This window comes from Arachis stenosperma, chromosome 2 (assembly GCF_014773155.1).
Source record: "Arachis stenosperma cultivar V10309 chromosome 2, arast.V10309.gnm1.PFL2, whole genome shotgun sequence".
Lineage (NCBI taxonomy): Eukaryota > Viridiplantae > Streptophyta > Magnoliopsida > Fabales > Fabaceae > Arachis > Arachis stenosperma.
Window position 1 is genome coordinate 70,388,161 of NC_080378.1, and position 5,634 is coordinate 70,393,794.

Sequence of the window (5,634 nt, forward strand, 5' to 3'; positions counted from 1 at the left end):
ACTTTGAAGCGAAAGCTAAGAGAAGCCAAGGCACAACTCTCTGTAGAGGACCTAACAGAAATCTTCAAAGAAGACATGGCAGCCGAAAACAACAACAATGCAAACAATGCAAGGAAGGTGATGGGTGACTTTACTGCACCTACTCCCGACTTCTATGGGAGAAGCATCTCTATCCCTGCCATTGGAGCAAACAACTTTGAGCTTAAGCCTCAATTAGTTTCTCTAATGCAACAGAATTGCAAGTTCCATGGACTTCCATTGGAAGATCCTCATCAGTTCTTAGCTGAATTCTTGCAAATCTGTGACACTGTCAAGACTAATGGGGTTGACCCTGAGGTCTACAGACTTATGCTATTCCCTTTTGCTGTAAGAGACAGAGCTAGGACATGGTTGGACTCACAACCTAAAGAAAGCCTGGACTCATGGGAAAAGCTAGTCAATGCCTTCTTGGCAAAGTTCTTTCCACCTCAAAAATTGAGTAAGCTTAGAGTGGAAGTCCAAACCTTCAGACAGAAGGATGGAGAATCCCTCTATGAAGCTTGGGAAAGATACAAACAATTGATCAGAAAATGTCCTTCTGACATGCTTTCTGAATGGAGCATCATAGGTATTTTCTATGATGGTCTCTCTGAACTGTCCAAGATGTCTTTGGATAGCTCTGCTGGAGGGTCTCTTCATCTGAAGAAGACGCCTACAGAAGCTTAAGAACTGATTGAAATGGTTGCAAATAACCAATTCATGTACACTTTTGAAAGGAATCCTGTGAACAATGGGACAAATCAAAAGAGAGGAGTTCTTGAGATTGATACTCTGAATGCCATTCTGGCTCAGAACAAAATATTGACTCAACAAGTCAATTTGATCTCTCAAAGTCTGTCTGGAATGCAAAATACACCAAGCAGTACTAAGGATGCTTCATTTGGAGAAGAAGCTTATGATCCTGAGAACCCTTCAATGGAAGAGGTGAATTACCTAGGAGAACCCTATGGAAACACCTATAATTCTTCATGGAGAAATCATCCAAATTTCTCATGGAAGGATCAACAGAGACCTCAACAAGGTTTCAACAACAATAATGGTGGAAGAAACAGGTTTAGCAATGGCAAGCCTTTTCCATCATCTTCTCAGCAACAGACAGAGAATTCTAAGCAGAACCCCTCTGACTTAGCAACTATGGTCTCTGATCTAATCAAAACCACTCAAAGTTTCATGACTGAAACAAGGTCCTCCATTAGGAATTTGGAGGCACAAGTGGGATAGCTGAGCAAGAAAATTACTGAACTCCCTCCTAGTACTCTTCCAAGTAATACAGAAGAAAATCCAAAAAGAGAGTGCAAGGCCATCAACATGGCCGAATTTGGAGAGGAAGGAGAGGCAGTGAACGCCACTGAGGAAGACCTCAATGGGCGTGCACTAGCCTCCACTGAGTTCCCCAATGAGGAACCATGGGAATTTGAGGCTCAAATTGAGACCATAGAGATTCCATTGGACTTACTTCTGCCTTTCATGAGCTCTGATGAGTATTCTTCCTCTGAAGAGGATGAGTATGTCACTGAAGAGCAAAGTGCTAAATACCTTGGAGCAATCATGAAGCTAAATGACAAGTTATTTGGAAATGAGACTTGGGAGGATGAACCCACTTTGCTCACCAAAGAATTGGATGACTTGTCTAGGCAGAAATTACCTCAAAAGAGGCAGGACCCTGGGAAGTTCTCCATACCTTGTACCATAGGCACCATGACCTTCAAGAAAGCTCTGTGTGACTTAGGGTCAAGTGTAAACCTCATGCCTCTCTCTGTAATGGAGAAGCTAGGGATCCTTGAGGTGCAAGCTGCAAGAATCTCATTAGAGATGGCAGATAACTCAAGAAAACAAGCTCATGGACTTGTAGAGGATGTTTTGGTGAAGATTGAAGACCATTACATCCCTGCTGATTTCATAGTCCTAGAGACTGGGAAGTGCATGGATGAAACCATCATCCTTGGCAGACCCTTCCTAGCCACAGCTAAGGCTGTGATTGATGTTGATAGAGGTGAACTGATCATTCAAGTGAATGAAGAATCCCTTGTGTTTAAGGCTCAAGGATATCCCTCTGTCACCATAGAGAGGAAGCATGAAGAGCTTCTCTCAAATCAGAGTCAAACAGAGTCCCCACAGTCAAACTCTAAGTTTGGTGTTGGGAGGCCACAACCAAACTCTAAGTTTGGTGTTGAACCCCCACATTCAAACTCTAAGTTTGGTGTTGGGAGGTTCCAACATTGCTCTGAGCATTTGTGAGGCTCCATGAGAGCCCTCTGTCAAGCTACTGACATTAAAGAAGCGCTTGTTGGGAGGCAACCCAATGTTATATTTTATTTATTTTCTTTTGTTATATTATGTTTTTTTTTGTAGGTTGATGATCATAAGAAGTCACAAAATCAATTGAAAAAGCAAAAACAGAATGAAAAACAGGAAGAAAAACAGCACACCCTGGAGGAAGAACCTACTGGCGTTTAAACGCCAGTAAGGCTAGCAGGTGGGCGTTTAACGCCCAGTCTGGCACCATTCTGGGCGTTTAACGCCAGAAAGTGGCACCAGACTGGCGTTAAACGCCAGGAAAGGGCAAGAACCTGGCGTTAAACGCCAGAAATGGGCACCAGCCCGGCGTTTAACGCCATAATTGGCTCAAAACGTGATTTTGAATGCCATTTGGTGCAGGGATGACTTTTCCTTGACACCTCAGGATCTGTGGACCCCACAGGATCCCCACCAACCCCACCACTCTCTCTCTTCTTCACCCATTCACCAATCACCTCAATACCTCTTCCCCAAAAACCCTTCACCTATCAAATCCATCTTCTCTTCACCACTCATCCATCCTTCATAAAACCCCACCTACCTCACCCTTCAAATTCAAACCACTTTCCCTCCCAAACCCACCCATACATGACCGAACCATGAGCCCCCCTCTCCTATATAAACCCTTCTTCACCCCTTCATTTTCACACCACCTAAACACCACTTCTCACCCTCTTTGGCCGAACACAAAAGCCATTCCCTTCTTCCTCATTTCTTCTTCTTCTCCTCTATTCTTTCCTCTTTTGCTCGAGGACGAGCAAACCTTTTAAGTTTGGTGTGGTAAAAGCGTTGCTTTTTCGTTTTTCCATAACCATTTATGGCATCCAAGGCCGGAGAAACCTCTAGAAAGAGGAAAGGGAAGGCAAAAGCTTCCACCTCCGAGTCATGGGAGATGGAGAGATTCATCTCAAGGGTGCATCAAGACCACTTCTATAAAGTTGTGGCCTTGAAGAAGGTGATCCCCGAGGTCCCTTTTTCACTCAAAAAGGGTGAATATCCGGAGATCCGACATGAGATCCGAAGAAGAGGTTGGGAAGTTCTTACCAACCCCATTCAACAAGTCGGAATCTTGATGGTTCAAGAGTTCTATGCCAATGCATGGATCACCAAGAACCATGATCAAAGTATGAACCCGGATCCAAAGAATTGGCTTACTATGGTTCGGGTAAAATACTTGGATTTTAGTCTAGAAAATGTAAGGTTGGCATTCAACTTGCCTATGATGCAAGGAGATGAACATCCTTACACTAGAAGGGTCAACTTTGATCAAAGGTTGGACCAAGTCCTCACTGACATTTGTGAAGAGGGCGCCCAATGGAAGAGAGATTCAAGAGGGAAGCCAGTTCAATTAAGAAGGCATGACCTCAAGCCCGTGGCTAGAGGATGGTTGGAGTTTATCCAACGCTCAATCATTCCCACTAGCAACCGGTCTGAAGTTACTCTAGACCGGGCCATTGGTGCGCGAAATTGTGAACAATACTTTTCACAACTCTCATAATCCCTGGTCATGAACTCCAAAAACTTGGTGGTTCAATTCCATGGCATTACACAACTTCGCACAACTAACCAGCAAGTGCACTGGGTCGTCCAAGTAATACCTTACGTGAGTAAGGGTCGATCCCACGGAGATTGTTAGCATTGAAGCAAGCTATGGTCATCTTGTAAATCTTAGTCAGGCAAACTCAAATGTATATGATGAACGAAAATAACATAAAAGATAAAGATAGTGATACTTATGTATATCATTGGTGTAAGAGCTTCAGACAAGTGTATGAAGATGCCTTCCCTTCCGTCTCTCTGCTTTCCTACTGCCTTCATCCAATCCTTCTTACTCCTTTCCATGGCAAGCTCGTGTAGGGTTTCACTATTGTCAGCAGCTACCTCCCATCCGCGCAGTGAAAGCTAATGCACGCACTCTGTCATAGTACTGCCAATCACCGGTTTGGTTCCCTCCCCTACCGGAATAGAATCCCTCTTTTGCATTTGTCACTAACGCCCAGTAGGTTACAGGTTTGAAGCACGTCACAGTCATTCAATCATTGAATCCTACTCAGAATACCACAGACAAGGTTTAGACCTTCCGGATTCTCTTGAATGCCGCCATCAGGTCCTGCCTATACCACGAAGATTCCGATTAAAGAATCCAAGAGATATTCACTAAGCCTCAGATGCTTGTAGAACAAGAATGGTTGTCAGTCACCTTGTTCATGAGTGAGAATGGTGATGGGCGTCAATCATCACCTTCATCATGTTGAAGAACAAGTGATATCTTGGATAAAGAACAAGTGGAATTGAATGGAAGAACAATAGTAATTGCATTAATACTCGAGGTACAGCAGAGCTCCACACCTTAATCTATGGTGTGTAGAAACTCCACCGTTGAAAATACATAAGAACAAGGTCTAGGCATGGCCGAATGGCCAGCCTCCAAAGGTCTAAGATAGCATAAAACAAAGATAGCTACCAAAAGTCTCCCTAAATACAATAGTAAAAGGTCCTACTTATAGAAAACTAGTACATAGATGAGTAAATGACATAAAAATCCACTTCCGGGCCCACTTGGTGTGTGCTTGGGCTGAGCAATGAAGCTTTTTCGTGTAGAGACTCTCCTTGGAGTTAAACGCCAGTTTTAGTGCCAGTTTGGGCGTTTAACTCCCAATTAGGTGCCAGTTCCGGCGTTTAACGCTGGAATTTCTTGAGGTGACTTTGAACGCCGGTTTGGGCCATCAAATCCTGGGCAAAGTATGGACTATTATATATTGCTGGAAAGCCCAGGATGTCTACTTTCCAACGCCATTGAGAGCGCGCCAATTGGGTATCTGTAGCTCCAGAAAATCCACTTCGAGTGCAGGGAGGTCAGAATCCAACAGCATCTGCAGTCCTTTTGAGTCTCTGGATCAGATTTTTGCTCAGGTCCCTCAATTTCAGCCAGAAAATACCTGAAATCACAGAAAAACACACAAACTCATAGTAAAGTCCAGAAAAGTGAATTTTAACTAAAAACTAATAAAAATATACTAAAAAATAACTAGATCATACTAAAAATATACTAAAAACAATGCCAAAAAGCATACAAATTATCTGCTCATCACAACACCAAACTTAAATTGTTGCTTGTCCCCAAGCAACTGAAGATCAAATAAGATAAAAAGAAGAGAATATGCAATGAACTCCAAAAACATCTATGAAGATCAGTATTAATTAGATGAGCGGGGCTTTTATCTTTTTGCCTCTGAATAGTTTTGGCATCTCACTCTATCCCTTGTAATTCAGAATGATGGCTTCTTAGGAACTCAG

At 43.1% G+C, this 5,634-nt stretch overlaps 1 non-coding gene across 1 annotated transcript; it reads right to left on the reverse strand.

Annotated features, from left to right (window-relative positions):
• Nucleotides 1–480: 480 nt before the first annotated feature.
• LOC130964867 (small nucleolar RNA R71) lies at nucleotides 481–588 on the reverse strand. The gene has a single exon (XR_009080934.1). It is a non-coding gene; the product is annotated as a small nucleolar RNA R71 (small nucleolar RNA).
• Between the last annotated feature and the right edge of the window lie 5,046 nt (nucleotides 589–5,634).